Source organism: Ursus maritimus (assembly GCF_017311325.1).
Source record: "Ursus maritimus isolate PB19 chromosome X unlocalized genomic scaffold, ASM1731132v1 scaffold_X1, whole genome shotgun sequence".
Taxonomy (NCBI): domain Eukaryota; kingdom Metazoa; phylum Chordata; class Mammalia; order Carnivora; family Ursidae; genus Ursus; species Ursus maritimus.
In genome coordinates, this window is record NW_024423319.1 from 34,505,736 (window position 1) to 34,526,220 (window position 20,485).

Consider the following 20,485-nt stretch of genomic DNA (forward strand, 5'->3'; position numbering starts at 1 on the left):
CTAGGAACTTTTTTTGTTTTGTTTCACAGCAAATTGCCTGAAATTAAGCCAGCTCGAGAACATGTAATTAGTAACTGTCAGCCCAAGTAAGTAGTTCTGTATTCTAATTAACTCGTACTTTCATAATTTCTTAGCAAAGTTCTTTCACACTTGAGAGCATTCTCCTGTTAAACTTGATTAATTTTGGTTTTGCAGAGAGGACAGAAACTCAAAGCTCAAAATCTCTCTCCCACCTTGTACTATCTAGGTTAAATCATCCAACTTATCTGTGGTTCATACTTTCCTTTTTAAAAACTCAAGATGTTAACGAATAGTATAGGAAGGCTAACAAAGCATTACAGCAGTGAGAAGTGTGCATAAAAACACCAGCTTGTACATTAAAGACAAAACAGAGACTACCAAGTGATCAATATTGCTCCATCCATTTCTACGACATAAATCGGTAACCTAGCTTCTTTTTTTTTTAAAGATTTTTTTTAAATTTATTTATGTGACAGAGAGACAGCCAGCGAGAGAGGGAACACAGCAGGGGGTGAGGGAGAGGAAGAAGCAGGCTCCCAGCCGAGGAGCCCGATGTGGGACTTTATCCCGGAACGCCAGGATCACGCCCTGAGCCGAAGGCAGACGCCTAACGACTGCGCTACCCAGGCGCCCCCCGGGAATCTAGCTTCTAGGACTCATGTGAACACTGAAACATGTTTGAGGTGCTATGTAAACTGCAAAACCTCGTTCATCCAGAAACCTCACTTATAGAACAAAATTATGGACCAGAAAGGAAGCAAAAGTAATGTTATCACGAACTTCACATCCACCTCGTTAATCATAACATTGTTTCTCCTTTTTTTTTTAAATCATGTCTTCTAGTTTCTATTTTCTTACAAAATGGGTTCTGTTTTGCAAAATCCGTTGTTGAATTTTTTTTCTGATTTACTCGTCTATTGATGAGTAATATGCAAAAGTTGGGAGTCAATGATTAAATCATTGTAGTGTGCTAGATTTGTTAACAAAAAAACGAAACGTGTGTGTCAGTAGTGAACTGAAAATTCATGAGCAATCCGAGAAATCTTTCTAGGAAAAGGTAATTTGCAATTATACCTCAATTAAAAAAAACAGAAAATAATATTAACAGAAAGCATTTAAGATCTATATGAACATGACTATAAAAATCTATTGATAATCTAAAAGGAGATATACATGTATACATGTTTGTATGTAGATGTACATATATACACACACATATATATTTGTTATTGCTATATTTGTTATATTTGTATTCCCAGAAAGGGGAAGCCTCTTACACTGTTGGTGTGAATGCAAACTGGTGCAGCCACTCTGGAAAACAGTATGAAGTTTCCTCAGAAAGTTAAAAATAGAACTACCCTATGACCCAGCAATTGTACTCCTAGGTATTTACCTAAAGAATACAAAAAACAGTGACTCAAAGGGGCACCTGCACCCCAATGTTTATAGCAGCAATGTCCATGATAGCCAAACTATCTGTCCATCGACAGATGAATGGATAAAGAAGTGAGATATATATATTATTACTCAGCCAGCCATCAAAAAGAATGAAATCCTGTCCTTTGCAAAGACATGGATGGAACTAGAGGGTATTATTCTAAGTGAAATAAGTTAGTCAGAGAAACACAAATACCATATGATTTCACTCAGATGTGGAATTTAAGAAACAAAACAGATGAACATAGGGGAAGGGAAGGAAAAATAAAATAAGATAAAAACAGAGAGGAAGCAAACCACCGGAGATTCTTAACTGTAGAGAACAAACCGAGGGCTGCTGGAGGGGAGGTGGGTGCGGGGATAGGGTAACTGGGTGATGGGTATTAAGGAAGGCACTTGATGTAATAAGCACTGGGTATATGCAACTGATGAATCACTAAATTCTATCCCTGAAACTAATGATATACTATATGTTAACTAAATTGAATTTAAATAATAATAAAAAATAAAAATAAAAAAGCCCTCCCCAACTTCCTCCTACAACCTAAAAAAAGCTAACCTTTCTTTTGTCTCTTTGGACTTGCCTATGGTTTGCTATAGTTTGCCTGTCCTGAATTGCAATTTCTCTGCTATTCCCAAATAGACTCATTTTGCTGGTAAAATAACTGGCTCTTTTATTTTTAAGATTGACACATCTGCTATATTCATTAAGATGGGTGGAATTGTTTTTTTTCTAATTTCATAAAACTAATATGGTCAAATACCCTACATTACAACACCATCCACTTTTCTAAAGAAACTCAAAAGCTAAAAAATGTTATCCTTCTGATATAGTAATCCTATACACAACACAAAAATCAATTAAAAACATAAGTAAATCCATAGAACATAAACAAAACCATACATAAAAAATATGTCCCACTTATTATTCTGAATGGCATCTACCCATGTTATGCATAAAATGCTAACTTGTATATTCCCACAAGAGTTTCAAAATAAGACATTTGCTCAGGGTTTTAAAAAGTTTTGATATAGATATCACATAGTATTAATGAAAAAACTTAGTCATAACAGCAACTAGCTCCCTCTTCTCTGATTTAATTGCATCTTTTTTCATGTAAGGTACAGTAATGAGAACTAAACTATTAAAATGCAGACTTGATATTTGCAAGGATGTATAGAAATTAACACAGTTTATTTTATCACTGCCTGAATGAGGACCACATCCTAATGGAATGGCATAATATCCTTTTTCAATGATCTTTTCTCATTATCATCTGCTGGGAAATATAGTCATACTTCCCTGCTCTCAGGAACAATTTGAACTTTATTGAGGAAAAAAGTAAAACGTTGAAAGTAATTATGGAAAGAAAATTAACTTTTCCCTTGTTAATCTTACATGGATGACCACTTGCATCTAGCTTAGTCTGGAATGAAAATGATTCTTTTTTTATTTCAAAAGCTAATCAATTAGGAAAAAACCCTTCAGTATAAGAGCTAGTCAGGAAACCACTCTCAGCATTTCACAGAATTAGTCCTTCACCTTTAAATGAGAATACACTAATCAAGATCTCTGCATCAGAGGGGTCTCCAACAGAGTACAAGGGCCCTCATTTCGTATTCTTAAATACAAGGACTCAGCGAAAGCAGAAAATAGTTTCATGTTAAGAGAAAATATCCGAGTCCGTTTGTAAATTTTATATGTCAATGTAGTCAGGTAGCATCTGCTTAAGTAGAAAATCTACCAATGAACACTTAAATCTTTTGAATTTAAAGATCAAGAAGAAACAAAAAGCAAAAACAAATCAAAAGATGATATAACTCAAATGGGCAAGGTAGAAGAGTCCTGCTTTTGCAAAGGGTCACCCCTTTGCACCCCAGAGATCGCTATCCCCAGACTGTAAAGCGCTTGAATGCACAGAATATGCTTCTGTCTTCAACGCATTTAACATGGAGACTGGTATCCATTAAGTCTCCAATAGCTGTTTATGTGATGGCACTGAATATCAAATTCAAAATGAGTTTCAGTAATTTTTTAGATGTGTGTAATTTGTTATCAAAACTGCAGCTGTTACACATTTTCTCTCAAGTTTCATTGTGACCTGGCATAGCCTGGAAACGCTGTAAAACTCACCTCCTGCGCAGAATGAGATCAGAGTGTTTGCAGTGTCCTAAAACCAAAATGGGGATGAAATTCTACCTGTGGTCTTGCAAATGATTGGATGTGCTTAACAAAGTCTCTAATGTTCCACTTCCTAATGGCCCATCTGGGTACTTCACTCTAGATAGGGGTCCATGTCATGTAGGAAACTTCCCTTGACGATTCCTACTCAGTAATCATTCCTAATCATAGGACTGTGTTGCACCTTTTCATTCAAAGCAGGTGTAAACTACACGTAAGCAAAAAACAAGTAAGCAAAAATGTAGAGAGGAACGACGTCCAATCCTACCTTCCATGGTTCAGGGATGCACGGCCAACAGCCAATGAAGATAATACTATCTCCATTACTAGCTTGCTGAGATGATTTTCATTAAGAATAGATTATATGTGGAAAATTCCTTGCACATATTAGGTATTACATAAATATTTGTTGAATAAAGAAATGAATGATAAATTTATATTTTAATTATAATTATATTTACTTTATAATTACTATTATTTTACTCTTATGGTATACCACCATCAATTTACACTTCAGTTTTGAGAGTCATAGAGTTCTGTAAGACAATCTTTCCCCTGGCTTGAGCTTAACCTGCAAGACACTTCAAATTCAAGGACAGGAAGATTGTAAAATATGCTGATCATATACAGATCTTCTTACATCTACTTATAACTGTACAAGTAGCATTATACAAAGTTCAATACAAAACTAAAATACTCTCAGTCATTATCATTACTTTCATCTGTTGCATGTACATTTATCATTGCAATATTATACTCTGTGAACAACATATGGCTTAAACGTTGTGTTGTGTAGAAGAAGAGATGACATGAGAAAAGTATCTTGCATTTCAAAATCTTTAAGTTTGAAAACATTGCTGTTTTGTTCTCCCTTGCAGAGTTTCAATGTAACAGGTTCACTGTTCTGAGGGAGTCCTCAATGCATTGATTACAACCAGCTGGTCAATCTTCTATCCCAACGAAATCAATCATGGTGACAGTTGCCACTATGGCCTCCTCCCTGTATTTTCCAAGCATGGAGGAGGACAAGTGAGCACCTGCCTCCTAGATTTTAGATTGAAAATATCACTTGAACAAACCAGGATTCTTTACCCTGTGGCAGAATACAAATTTCTGAAAAAGGCTGGGAGCCCCCTAGTGAAGAAGTCCATATTCGTGGTTTTCCTTTCAAACTCAAATTCCTCAAAGAATTTGTAAATGAACCTTACCATTTACAATCTAATCATCAGTAAATGGCATTTAAGATGTTTATTTCACATTGTTCTATCCCATTAACAGAAATCAGTAAAAATTGATCAAAATATTTATATAACTACTTTTGTAACAAGAGAAGCCATTTATTGTTCTTTTCATAAAAAATAATGCACAAAATAAATATCCACTTATGGAGCTGCTCAAGTAAAAGCAAAACCAGAAATATTAAAGATTGGTAAGGCTAGTCATTCTTCACTTAGAATATTATATATTAATATTATATTAATCAAACAGTTGACATATTACGTAATGTAATAAGATAGTTTACATAATGCTCAAAAACATATTACAAATGATCACTTTTAAAGTAGGAGGATTCCATTTACAACATATTCAATCTGTATGTTTACTAACCCGAAGGCCCTAAGAATATAACATCTCATGCCTCCTCATTTCAAAAACAGATAGCAACACATGCTGTCAAATCCCTATTTTAAAGTATTAAAACTGACAGTCTTTGTCCTTATATTATGGATTTCTATACTGTGTTGAACTCTCAGGCTACTCTGTTAACTTGAGCTTGCTCAATAAATGGTTTGGGGAATGAATGTGTTCACATTAGCTCACCTGAGAAGGCATTCCTTGTTTCTGAAATTCTATAAATAGGTTTGTTTAGGAAAATCAGTGAAACATTCCATTTAATCAGTCATTTCTTTCTACATTAAAAGACAAAGTAATCTATAACTTTGTTACAGAGCTCAATAAGTTGTCCTGAAACACCATAGGTGCAGATCTATCTTCTTACTATTCTTTCTGTTCCAGAAAATTTCCATATCTCATCAGGAAGAAAGGGAATACCCACCATCCCATTGGCCTCAGTTCAGCCTCTTTTTTGTTCTTACATACACTGTCCCTTAGCCAGTCCTGCCTTTGTTTAACTGCAAAAAATGGAGCCTGTCTGCTGCCTTTTTAAAAACAAGTTTTCCTTGCTCCAAGTCTGGCTTCTTTGTGTTTCCTAGGGCTGGTTACCCCCTCCAGATATCAATGTGAGCTAGCGTCTTCATTTTCCTTCTCTTGTCTTATACCTGGCCCCTTGTGACACCTTGTAAGGTGTCTCCGATCTTAGAAGTTTTGGAATAAGGCCTAGAATTTGGATCGTGCTCTTATTTTGCCAGAACAGTGATTAAACACATGTGTGCGCATTTACAGGCGTGTGCGTGTGCGCGTGCGTGCACACACACACGCACATAGCAAAAAAGGAGGTTGAGATTTGAACTGTGTTTGCTTCTACACCCTGAAATAATTGAACCCGTCTTCCAAAGAAATAATCTACTTTCACATTTGGCCTTATTTTAAACATACACTTAAGAGCTAGCTGCAAGTTAATATTTCAGCACATTGTTGATTGATTCCATATTATTCCATATGATTTTCACATTTTCTTGTCCTATCCCCCCCTTTTAGTCAGAAGTTTTCAAGATTTAAGTGCTTTATCAATTGAAGGGGTTAGAAGAGTCTAATATGACTGACAGAATAAAATAGATTGATTTCAAATTCACATGCAGTATATTTGAAAAGACAGATTCTCAATGATTTACTTGCAACTCTACTTTGAGCTCTGCAAAGTTAGTTTTCAGCTGTTCGTATCTCTAATTTAATGCTTTATATAGTTGCCTCAGTACATCTACATATTTAAATGTACTGCAGTATGTAATTCTGAAAAAAAAATACACTCTGTAAATTTGAAAATTTCAATGGGATTATGTGGAAAACTAGTAGAAATTTCTTAGCACTTGGAATTCACTTTTTTTTTTTAATTAGTGAAAGGTACTAAGAATACTTTTCTGGAAAGGACTTTGTTTCCCTTCTCATGCCTAACCACACGAAAAGTAAGGGCAAACCCCTTGTGGCAACATTGATAATCGCTCTGGGTGTAAAAGTGCAATAAGGAGAAGATAAATACCCTTGGTTTTAAATTTCAATAATTTGGTTTCCTTGCATCTCTCACTTACAAGCGAAAATCTACTGTAGCTCTGATTTTTTCTGTTACTCCTACTTTTCATTCAACACTTCTTTACAAAATCTTGACTTTTCTCCATCTCATCCCCGGCCACTATGACCATGACCATCACTATCAACACTGAAAGCAAACATTAGTCAGGTGGACTTGCAGCTGGATTTAAATATATCTTGGCACTTCTACCAAAAAAAAAAAAATTCTTTCTCTGTTTTACGTTGTGACAAAGGTAAATGAACTAAGTATCAATTTAAACATGACTTATATTCGATCCTGTATTTTGTATCTACTATATTAAGAAGACCAGACTTCTTTATTGATACATATAACTACTTTTAAGCATACCACAATTCTAAAGTACAGAATAAATATTAGACCAGCAAAAGCAATTTTCTCTTGCTTCTCAGATTCCTTACAGATTAGATCTATCTCCAACTTCTCTAGTTAATGGAGTGAGTGTCCGTGTGCATTATTCAAAGGTGATGTATAATCCATTCTGATGGTTTAGGGCTACTTTCCCCACTCCCTGCAATAGGAAAACCTGCCAAGGGATGTGGGCCTGCAGCCTTGAACCAGCTGGATTTACAGAAGATTTATCTCAGCTTCTTTGAGTTGGTGGAGTTCCTTGTTCAGTTGCTACAACTTCACTCCAGAAAGCATGATCTCTCCTGTTAGGTGATTCACATGGGGGAACAAGAGCAAGCTCCCCGAGATCAGGATGATAGAGAGATAGGAAAACAGGCCTCAGTTGTGAAAAGTGATGAAGGAGACCAGAGCTCAGTAGCCCTGCTTCCCAGCTGAATGGGTTGTAGCCTCGGTTACCTGAAGTATAAATGGCGGTTTTCATGCTCAGAAAACATGCCCTAGCAGCTTCTCCCTGAAGGGTCTCCTATGTTCTGGGCTTGCATCATTATCACAGAGAATGAAAACATGGTTCTAAGCCAATGAGGAAATAAAGGACACTTGCTAGGAAAAGTTTCCAGTCAACTCAACGTAACAAATATTTGCTGGGTGGGGTTGACTTACCTGCAGGCAATGTTCTTTTTTGACAAAGAAGTGAATGATCCTGAACGGACTAAAACTACATCGCTGGAAACACTGGTGATGGAAGTGATTGCCACAGAAGTTAGAGCAGGAAAGGAAATTTAGAGATCATTTACATAGTCCTTAGTGAAGTGCCTTGCCCAGAGTAGTCTCACAATAAATAAAACTGCTGAATGAATCCAGTTTACTCCCTCTTTTTTACAGATGAAGGAGCTAAAGCCAAAGGGAAGAAGTAATTTCCTCAACAACATGAAGTTGGCCAGTGGCAGAGCCAGGGCGAGAGACCAGAATTTCTAAGTCCTTACTGATTATTTTTTCTACCATACCCTTCTTTGTATTCATTCAGTCATTTCCACTGTTGACTGATCAACCGTGAGCTTTAATTATCACCATCCCTAGAACTTTGTCCACGTGACCTCATGCCTGCAAGGCCCTAGAGCAGAACTTAACTACTCTAGTCCACATCCACGTATCTCTTCTCTGAATTCCCACAGTGCTTCCCACTTGTACCACAAATTTAGAATTTAAATTCAAAGATGTATGGGTTATTCTGCAATGGTTTCATATGTATCTCTTATGTCATTAATAAGTTTGCATGCTCCTCTGGGTAAGGGAAGTTTGCTTATAGTTGTTTTATATGTGTCAGCATGTAACTCCTTGGGTTTATATGGGTGCATGAGAGTAAAAATAAGCATCTAACTTAATATCCCAACTGGGACACTTTTGAGAGTCAAAGAAAGTATTATTGACATTTTTTTCAGTAAGTGTAAACTGTGACTCTCCTGAGCAGACTGGAATGTATGGTCACCCTAACAACAGTTGACTGGATCAACATGTGTTCAATTAATTAGAGTCACTGCATTGGTGATTACAGAGATGTCCAACCATGGGATATCGCTTACAATTTACCCAATAACATGGACTGGAATTATTTCTAAAGTAGGAACCACAGAAAACTTATGACATGTTGTAGAATTCTATTTACTGAATACTTGATTGTACACGTCATTTGTTTAAAAGTTATTACGAATATTTGCACAAAATATTTGTTGCCTTCGTTTTTAAGCTGTAAAGCTAAAGTTGAATGCAAAACTTGTTTTGGTCTCATTTTAATCATTCCAATTTTGAAAATGTGACTGAGAGTGAAAATAAAATGGCATTCTCTCTGATTCTTTCCTGAAGGTGAAATATGAAATCTGATGGCTTTCTAGGTGGGGTAAGAGAGGTGGGGTGCTAGTAGGAGCTATGGACAAAAAGGGCCAAATTGGAAATTTAAAAATAGGTTTACATTTAAATACTCTATTCAAAAAGTAGCAAGACACATATGATTTTTAATTTCTTTTTGCATAAATTATGGAGATAGTAGTAAAGAAAACAAGGAAAATCCGTGGTAAACTCCTATACAACTAATGACTAACTAACATCTTATAGCATTTACCCACCATCATATTATATATTAACTTAATGAAATAAAGCTTCACATTGATTTGTCAAGAAATAATCAAATAAGTTTTTGATACAATTTTCATGAAAATTGTATCTATCTATCTATCTATATATATTTTTTTGCTCAGAAGTCTAACAAAGTCCAGACATCCTGGACAAAACAGTCCATAGTTTCAATTTGTTAATATTGCTAAATTAGAGGTTTAATGATAAGAATTTCCTGCAGCAGAATGAATTTTAAGCACTAGAACAATGGCAGTTACACCATCTGCTCCAGATAGAAATCTGCTGTCTTGACAGTAACAAAGGACAAATAGGCAATAGAGATACACCAAGCTGGCAAGAGGGTAAATGCAACAAGGGAAGAAGTATTTCTTAGATAAATTGCTTTTTTTGCTGAATACCACATTCTGTGCTAAATAACCCTTCATTCAGCTATAAGCAGATGTTTATCAAAGAGAATTCATAGTCTTTATCACTAAGACTGTTTTATATTATAAGAGAATCTAAACAGTCATACTTTTCCATCTTCAAAGTTCTAAATGAAATTAAAGTACATAAGCAGAAAAAAGACAAGCAAAAATAATTACATGGGAAAACAAAATAGCATGTTGCCCTTAGGAAAAATGCTGAGAACAGACATTGTGTTGACAGATTCTCACCTACCCACATGGACCTCTAAGACAAGCCCCTAGACTATATTATTTTAAGAAATTAAGTTTTAAAAATCTGTTTAAAAGCTGTCTTCCCACATCTTGTTATCAGTGTAGTATGTGTGTCTATGGCTGGAGAGGGTTAGGGGAATGTTCAGCCGGCATTTATTCTGCATTAGAATAATAAGGGGAAAATACTACAACCCTACAGTATAACACATTTGTTCACAAGGGTAGTAGGTCATCTAAACACTGTCTTGCCGTATTTCTAAGGAAGAAGATATTTATTTTCATTTCAAAAAGAGAACAATGTCTGGAACCTCAAGTCAAGGAAGTTTATCTAAGGCACATGGTCCATCTTCTACTTCCATTTCATATCACCCACATACTCGATGTTCACTTTTCTTTTATCCTTGGTTCAATAGCAAAGAGGGAAACTGCCCAGAGCAGGCCCAGGCCAGGAGGCCCCAGAAGATGGAAAGTTACTAACAATAAGCTAGAGATAACCAGAAGCCCTACTGGGAGCAAGAGATAACCAGCCATTTCCGCTTCTGTAAACAGACTTCCCGCCACAGGCTCCCTGCCCTACTGTTCCCGCCTAAAGCAGCCCCTACTCCCCCAGTTCAAACCCACCTACCGGCAGTCAGCATAGCCCTTGGAGCCTGACTGCCTGCAGCCCCCTATAAAAGCCCTGTAACTTCATTGCCCGGGGTCCAGAATGTGGAGTACGAGCTCATCTGGGTCCGCCGGCGTAAAATAAATCCGAGTTCTCCTACTTCTCTGAGTGTCACTTGATCTCTCGCCGGTCTGATTCTTGTTTTTCCACAACGATAGTGTCAGTAAAGAGGACAGGTGAAACAACAATAATTAAAAAATATATACTGTATAAAAAAGTCTTTCTAATGTATCCTTGCCAATCATTAGGAAAAATGTGTCCTTTTTTAAACTGGGTTTTTATTTTAGTCAACGAGGATTTATTTAGTTTAATGTGTATTTTTCACTGATACATTTCATCCCAATTGTCTGAAAACAGTAATATAATGAGCTGCAAGTTGTGTACGTTCTTTTACAGTGTTGGCCTAATATCAGAACATAGCTATGACCTATGAGCCCAATGTCCTTTCTGGCAGAGGGCCCTGAAGACATTTCCTAGGAAGGCAAGTTTACCATCTATAATGTCAACACAAAAAATGTGAGGTTTTCCTCCAAAATAATTGTTTTCAGTAAATAACTTATCATGAATTTATCTCTCACAAACTAATCTTTTCTGGATTTTATTTTATTTTATTTATGTATTATTTTTTTAAGTAGGCTCCATGTCCAACATGGGTCTTGAACCCACAACCTCGAGATCAAGAGTTGCACGTTCTACTGACTAAGAAAGCCAAGGATCCCCTTTTCTTGATTTTAAGTGAGTTTTCAGTCTATATTTTATTTACCACATAAAACAGTGCTACATTTTGAATGGTTCTAAAACGATGGTATTCAATTTTCTAGAGGTTTCTTTGAGTTCTGGTTATAAGAATTAATGACTAATTTCGCAGGTAACTTACAGAGTTTATCCATCAGTAATTATTTATTGAACTTCTACTTTTCGTAAGGCACTAGGCTAGGTGCTTCTGTAAGTACTAAGATGTATGAGAAAAGAGTCTTTGCTTTCAAAGAATTTACAACTTAGCTAATAAGATAACATTAGTGAATACAAAACATGGGAAACTGGTCATTACTAAACTGTGGTAGAGGGGAGAGATTTGTGAGGACTTGAGTATTCAAAGGTATTATGAAGGAAAAAAGGGACCAGGAATGGATCTTGAATGTAGATCCAAATTACAAGAAATAACGGAAGAGGGATTCTATCAGCTCTAGTTTAAACAGACTGTTATACACAGGGAATGAAGAGGCCGGGAAGGCTAGTTGTCAGGAAGCTAGTAGAAATGTGGAGAAAGAAAATACGCTGGGGCCAGTATCTGCAAGATAATTATAATCTCACTTTAATCACATCAAAGAGAAAAAAAACTTATCTCTCCTCTCCTACAAACACTTAAAGGACAATTTGCCAGGGTATTAAAATGAATTTATCTTGTAATATAATCACCATGGCAATCTTAGGTCATTCCAGTAGTGTCAACCTTATTTTATGGACTAGAAAACTGAGTCCAAGAGGGGTTAATGTAAATTGCTAAGAGTTACTCAGCTAATAATAATGGTGATGGTAATATAATAACAATAACATTTTTTAGTTCTATTAATATGGACATAGTCAGCTTTATTCAGTAGTAGCAGGTACTGAGCTGCTTGATTTGTCTCTCCGCCCCCTCAGTTTTCCTAGGCAGGGCCGTAGGACACAGTAAATATGTACCCCCCAGCATGCAGGAGTAGCCCACAGCATGACTCTCCCAGCTTGTGGAGGGATTTGCTTTTGCACTGCTCGATGCCCAATTGGTCATGGAGAAGCCCAATGGGTCACTTGCCAGTGCTGTAGACAATAGAGCTAGGGCTGGGAGCCCGTGCTCTGTTCAGAAGAACCAGCTTGGAAGAGGGGGTGGATATGAGACTTAAAACATCTCGGGATCCATTCTTCATTCACTCAGTATGGCTACTACACACATGGGTTAGCTTTAGGGGAAGGAAATGTGAGTTTAGAATCAGGCAGATCTGGGTTCAGAATCCCAACTCTCACTCACGAGCTGTGGAACCTTAGAAACTCACTTAAGCCCTCTTGGCCTGTGTTTTCTTTTATGTTAAACAGGATCAATAATAACTTGTTTATTGACAGCTGACTGTTGTGAGAATTAGAAGAAACAACTTGCAGAGTTCAGTCTAGTCCCTGACATTAGTAGATGTTCAATAAGTAACAGCTATTGTTAAAACCAAACATCTCCCACCTCGCCAGTGACAATTCTCTTTCTCTTTCAAATTACTATTTGCGAGGAACGTGGTTACAAATTCGTGGAATTTTTTAAGTTAATAATTCTACATTTTTTCTACCTGTCTTATAATTTCCCCTTACAAAAACCAACTTGCTTTGTATCTAGTTATTTATGTTGGCTTACATGTTGAATACGACTATTTAAAATTGCTTCAACTTTCCTGACAAGAATTTGTAGCTCATTATCCTTGAATTATGTGAAGACACATCTTTCTTGTGTGTCTAGAAGAAACTCACATTTTCCCAAATATACAAAACGGAAAACTATCCATTTGATGTGTCTCCCATTTTTTTCTTGGTTATGACTAAAAATCTGCACATTGAGCAGCCACTGAAGAAATGAAGAAATAGTCATACTTCTTTTTTTGTTTTGTTTTGCTTCATAAAGCCATTGATAAAAGGCTATGAACCATGCACTTTTCTAAATGTATAGTGTTCCTATCAAAACAAGTCTTTCTCTATAGCTCTTCTAGTTTTGCCCTAGCCTGGTATGCTGCCTTACCAAAGGATGCCCACTTGGGTGCTCAGCCACCCTGGAATTCTAAGAACAGTCTGGCTTCAAGTGCATAGAATGGAATTAATTATAACCCTTGGTATGCAAATCATCTCACCAAACATGGCTGCATTGATATAATTAATTAACTAATTAACTAAAATTAAAACAACACATCTTATATGCATTGTGAATATTCAGCTTTAGAAGACAATGCCAACTTCTTTTCCCAAGTAGTTGTAAAAATGTATACTTCCACCAGTAATGCATAAAAGATCTAGGTGATTCACATTCTTCGAATGCTTGGCTCTTTCAAACTTTTTAAATTTTATTGATACAATGAATGAAATGTTCCATTTCTTTCTTGCCTGACCTCCCTAGATGAAGAAGTTCCATTACCAAAGTTGGGGTTTACAACTTTTCCTAGACACTCGAAACAGAATGGAATCAAATGCCAGAACTTTCTCAGTAAAATGAGAACTACAGGTGATATTCTAGACCCTTCTCAGCTAAGGGTTTTAAAAAATGAGGAGAAAAAAAAAACAATTCAAAAGAATAGTACTCTATTTAAGAGTAAGAAAAAAGTGCACTCCAAAAATTAAAGTACATATATAGGCTTATCTGTGATGTATAAAAGAACATATTTTCCTGCCTAAAATTCTAGAATAATGGCAAATTGAAGGGGAAAATATGAGTTAGCACTTGTTTCTGCTTTTCCAGTGAAGGAGACATATTTCCAAAGTGTTGGTTAATCCGTTAAAATATAGACACTCTCTTGAATGTGCAGACTACTTGGTAAACATAAATACAAAAAGAGGAAAAATACCATGTGACAAACTGGTTATTAATTATGGGTTTTAATAGTTTACATTTCCTTTGAGAGACCATCCATTTATGAAGTTGTGGTCCATTTAATTCATCATTCAGAAAAACACATGTTCATTATTCCACAGTTTTGAAAAGCAGTTGTTTCTCAGAGTGATTGTTTCATATGTAATTATGATTGCAACAGCCTTAATCCTAAATTATAATATCACTTTCAATATGCGTAATCATCAAAATGGAATGTGGTAGTAGAGACAAGTCACTTACAAGAAATTTAGTCAAAGTTTTTACTTTATTCATGGCTGTCATTCTATCCCTATCTTCGGTGATGTGCCACTATTCTAATTATGCTTAACCATGTCCCATTAAAATTATGTACTTGCCTAACATGAATTGCAACCATATCTTTTAATGCCTTTTGCTTTTATGGACAACTGAAATTTGAGAGGAGCATGTCTAACCAAAGTTCTTTAATATAAAGACCCCAGGTTTTTTGGGCACAAGATAGATATCATTTAAATACTGCTCCTAAAGGGAGGGCAAACTCACACTACTTAAGTGTCTTATCAATTTTAGGCTATACTAAGCATTAGAGAAACATTTCTGCTGAAAAGTTAACTACTGGCCTTATAAGATCTTAATGTGATAAGTCATGACAAATTGATGCAGACCAGTGGACTAAAATTGTTTTCAGAATCCAACAGGTGTTCAAATATTTACCTTCGTTCTTCAATGTTGAGGGTAAGCACTCTTAAAAAAGCGGGTCTGTAAGTTTTACTTTCAGATTGGCGCTATGATCTAATGAGAGGGTATTTGATCCATGGTCATTACAGACTTTTCTCAAGGTAACTATATATTTGACAGAAAACTAAAATGTCTCTCTTTTACTTGCTTTTACTATATCCTTCTCAAAAAAACAATGATGACTACACTTGTGGTGAGCACTGAGTAACATACAGAATTGCTGAATCATTATGTTCTGAAACTAGTGTAATGCTGTATGTTAATTATACTTCATTTTTTTTAAAAAGTAACAAAAAATGAAGAAAAAAATTAATTGATCAGCCAGCAAGTATTTGTGGAATACCTAGAATGTCAAAGGGACTTATGTGGATGCCTGGATAGGGTGTAAAAAGACAAATAATGAGATGGAAGACATAATGATGACAGCGATGTATACAATTCAGCCCAATTTATAAGCTCACTTCCTGAAGGCTCTCCCTCTGAAACACAGGCTTCATTGATTTCTCCCCTCTTTGTACCTGTATAATCCTTGTTGCTCTTTGTAACATTCTCTTTTTTTTGTTCGTTTTTTGTTTTATGTTAATTAATCTCATCTCACCAAGAAGATCATGAGCAAGCTGAGAGGTCAGAGATCTTGGCCAATAGTTATCTGCAACTCCCCAAATTCCTGGCATAGTGCTGATCCCATAATAGTTCTTCCTAATCATTTTGGCAAATTAATCTAATATTCAAGTGATATTATCCAGACACCTTAGTCCACTCATTCTTTATTATAACGTCCAAAGGTACAAAGAGAAGGAGAAAAGACGCAGTTCAGTGTATCACCATCAGCTACAGGTTCTAGAACTCTTCTGTTAATCAAACTTTTACAGCAAATTGTGTGAAACTTCTGAATAATTTAGAGTAATAAACAACATCCTTTCTCTGTGACAGGGGTATTTTGATATGTTAATTCTAATGTTTTGCTTTTTAAAAACTAGGTTACGATATTTTTCATCCTAATGCAAACTTAATGCACTACCTATTAATATGAAGAGTCAAACATAATGATCTTGGATTTATGTAATTTTTCCAAAAAATAAACTTAGAACTTTATGTTCTCTGGGACATGATATCATAAAGCATAATGAAGGCAGAGCTGCTAGAGCTGTATTCTGCCAACTCCTACTATCCAAATTGCCACTGACCTTCCCCTGAAGGCTTTAGAGAGCCTCACCATCCTTTCGCCTTCCTCTAATTCAGTGACTATCATTTCTCACAGCTATAACTCTGCCATAGGGAATATCAATCAGTCAACTGTGGGAGGGAAATAAGCCAATTATTTTTAAATGACAGAAGTCAACGTTGGATAGCAATAACACTAAAGAAAGTTATCTGGAAACAAGTCATGGATTATAATGTAGGGTACATAGAAACTTGAAACAAATCATATTTATTCCTTCTATTTCATTTGCTTTGGTGCCTCCCTTGGGAATCTAACATAGAAATCAATTCCCTAAACTTATGAATATTAAGAAGTGATGAGCTGAATTCACATTTTTCTAAAAGGTTGTCTTGATAGGAAATGGGACATTAAATAGATGATCAGATTTCTAAAGTTGTAACTTGGAAAATCTTTTATCACATCAGAGTCCCAAACACTGGAAAACGACCTTAGCATGACATGCCTCTGTAGCCACCTGGTGGTGGGGGATGCTTGTTACAGGTGTAATAACTGGAGCGCATGATACCAAAGGGTCTAAACTGAGACAAAGATGAGATCTCCAGCCCATGTATCTGAGTACTTACAGGAATTTCTCTTTGGAAGAACAGCTATAAATATTATCAAAACCCCTTAATCAGCATTTTCCTCTTACGATCTTCTCCGTGTTGCTCTCACCTTAGCCCACTGAGTATAACCCAATAAGGTCACAGGCCCCATCAGCTCTGCCTCATTCAACGCTCATTGATTTCCAAGCTTTTTGTGAAGCTCCTCCCCCTCGATACACATTCTCAAAGGGCCTTTCTTCCCGCCCTCTCTACATTCTGAATTCAACTGTTTTCAGTGTTTAGATCACAGGCTACTTCTTATACCTCATCACGACCCAAACTAATCATAATCTTTACCCTTTCTTCATTTGTTTGTCCTCCTTGGCCCTCTCACTTTCTTTCCCTGAGCTACCTTTTCAATGATAAGGTCTCAAGTCAATATTTTTCCCCCATGAAATCACTCTCTAAAAAATGTACTTTCTAGCTTGGCTTTTATTTAACAATTTAAATTAAAAAATGTCAGTTTTCTTTAGGATACTAGAGTTACTTGGTCATCTTTTTCCCTTTTAGAATCAGAGGTTACTGTCAGCCAATAACATCAAGATCTGTAAACTGAAAATCTGTCTTATGCTTTAAAGGCAGGAGGAGTGCCAAAACTCATCACAATGCATATTAAATGAAGGAAAGCACCAAGGAACAAGCCATGTAAGGAAGGTGTGCTGCACTTAAATGTTAGCACACCAAGTACCAAAATCAATTGTAAATACAATTAAAAAAAATAAAGTGTAATAAAGACTAATTCATTTGTATTTTTATACTCAGGGGAACATGATGTGTTTTGTTAAAATGAATTTGCAGAGATCAGTATATAGCCAATTTAAAGGAAGCTTCCTCTGCAGAAATCTAAAGATATAAAAATAATTACTAATAATGGAAATGAGTCATTAATTCATTCTTGCCTCCAACATTTATTGAACACATTTATTGAGAACTTTCATGCTATCAATAAACATTTCTTCAACTATGAAAAGTTTGAACTGGGGCACAAATGAATGAATTATACTATTTTAATAGGACTATAACTAATACTTCTTTGGGATATACACAAATACCTAAGAAGTATCTGTTTAAGTCCTTAGTGATTTAAACTATATGAAATAGTAGATGGGGCAGAAAAAAAAAAAGGAACCTCAGAAACTTGGTAGTATGTGCTGAGTATTTCAGCCCTAAACTCAGCCTCCTGATTCTGGGCACTTAAACTAAAATCATTTTTTAGTCAAACATTGTTTTCTGAAGAGAAACTGTCAACTTCATTACCCAGTGGCATGCTGCTAACTAATTGGAAGAATGAATATCTACTTCCTTATTTGGCCTTATTTAAAAATAAAAAGCATCCTTCAAGAGAAAATTTATGGGGTTTTGACATTTATTAAGTGGCTTTTATATGCTGGAAACTTTAAGTGAGTTGTTTCATGTAATACCTTTGACATACTTGTATTATACTGCCTTTCATATTATGGCTGAGGTAAAAAAGGCTTAGAAGTGTTAAGTAAATAGCAATAATACTACTGACAATAATAGCAAGAAAACAACAGCTAATTTCTGTTTAGCATCTGGTATGTGCTATATACTTCATATTACCAGATTTACACAATAGCAGTTTTTCTTAAGCAAGTCCAAAGGAGTCAGGGAACCTTGGATAACTCACTAACGTCTCTAGGACTCATATATGAAGTATGTGTAATAATAACCACGTTTATTAAAATGTGAAAATTAAATGGAATAATTTGTATAATTTTCAGCAATTGCCTGGCATTGAGTAGATGTTCAATAAATGATAATTCATATTTTAACTAAATATAACATCTCTCCTCGTTTGATGGGAAACCTGGTCACAGGTCCTTTGAATGTTAAAAAAAAATTAAAATTTTGAGGCACCAGGGTGGCTCAGTTGTTTAAGCGTCCAACTCTTGACTTCTGCTCAGGTCATGATCTCAAGGTTGTGAGATCGAACTCTGAGTCAGGCTCCACACTGGGCATGGAGCCTGCTTAAGATTCTCTCTCCCTCCCTCTGCCTCTTCCCCACTCCCTCTCTAAAAGTAATTTAAAATTTCCTATGCGTACGTTTGCTATTCTTCCTAACTTCCATCAGTAAGTTGCCTTTCCTGTCATGGTTAGTCAGTATTTAAAAGTCACCTAAAATTTTCTGACCAAAATTTTAGCTTTCCTTCTAGTGTGGGAAAGTAAAAACTCTCCCTCTGCTCTGCCTTCCATTTTTTCTTACCCCCAGGTCATGACTGAGTCACAGCTACTGGTAGGTGCATTATCTATCTGGGAAGAAATCTAAGTAAATAAATGGTAGTAAAATTTCTCCATTTGTTAGATTGTTTTGAGAAAATTCCTAAGGTCCTTTGTAAGTTCCCAGCAAATCTTAATTCACTTCCAGCATTCCAATGAAACAACTCCAAAACCACCTGACAAAGTCCTTTTGGGAGGGATGAGATGAGAAATGGAAAGAGAATTAGAGGAAGAGCTTTCTAGAAAGGATTGGGATTGAGTTAATTTTGTACTTGATATTCCATCTTCCATAATTCTCAACTTCATGCTTTGTAATATCCCATCATCTCACTCCACTGTCACTACCAAAGAAATAATAGACACATGCTCATTTCACCTCTCAGCATGTATGCCTACTCTCTGGCTCATCAGCAATGTCAGTCAGACGCTGAGGCATTTGTAGAGACCATCTTTTAATCTTTAATCCTCAGTTCTTAGCTTTCCTTTTTAGTCTGTGGTGTGCTTTGTAATAATGGACAAATGGTTTGACTGCCCTGCCCCCCTGGCTTTGTGATATTCATTTCAATTTTCCTCAATGAATTTGCAAACCTTGATTATATAAACGATTCCATAAAGCTTTCATATGAACACAATCTGCTGTCACTTGCAGAGAGTCCTGACCTTTCAAATGTAGTTTTTCCTGCTTTCCTCAATCATTTCTATTCTCTTTCTCCCTCTCAGCAGACCAGTCCTCCCTTAAAATTCCAAAATGCGGAACTTAATAGCATCCTCCACTTCTCATTCTGCATGCTCACTTGATAGCACAACTCATTAAAATCTGAAACCATTCACGTTTTTAAAGATTTGTTTATTTATTTTAGAGGGGGTGCAGGGCAGACAGAGAGGAAGAGGGAGAGAGTCTCGAGCAGACTCTGCACTGAGGGTGGAGCCTGATGCAGGACTTGATACCAGGACTGTGAGACTATGACCTGAGCTGAAATCAAGAGTTGGTTGCTTAAATCACTGAGCCACTCAGGTGCCCCAAAATCTGAAACCATTGAAATATGCACATAAGGAATCCCCATTTCCTTTGAGACTTCTCAGTCCAGAAGGGCTTGTTCTGCCACACTCTTATGTTCTCAGTTTAGAGAACACTAATGCTGTTGCTTGCCTATTTCTCTGTCTTTCACTACTTCTCACTTCTCTCTTCAGAAAAGCCTTGTGTCTTCAAGTCTTAACTCAACTGCAATCTTCTCTACAAAACCTATCCCACCACTCATGTCCAGCCTCTGGCAAATTTATCTACTGGTACTTCATATTCTAGTGGGGTAGTTGGCAAACTACAGACTGCTTTTGTATGGCCCACGAGCTAAGAATGGCATTTGTATTTTTATATGGTTGTAAAAAAAAAAAGGTGAATAATATATCACACTATGTGAAAACTGTATGAAATTTGAATTTCAGTGTTTATAAA

At 36.2% G+C, this 20,485-nt stretch overlaps 1 non-coding gene across 1 annotated transcript; it reads right to left on the bottom strand.

The window, feature by feature from the left end:
- Positions 1-12,345: 12,345 nt before the first annotated feature.
- LOC121103878 lies at positions 12,346-12,473 on the bottom strand. The gene has a single exon (XR_005836169.1). It is a non-coding gene; the product is annotated as a small nucleolar RNA SNORA35 (small nucleolar RNA).
- Between the last annotated feature and the right edge of the window lie 8,012 nt (positions 12,474-20,485).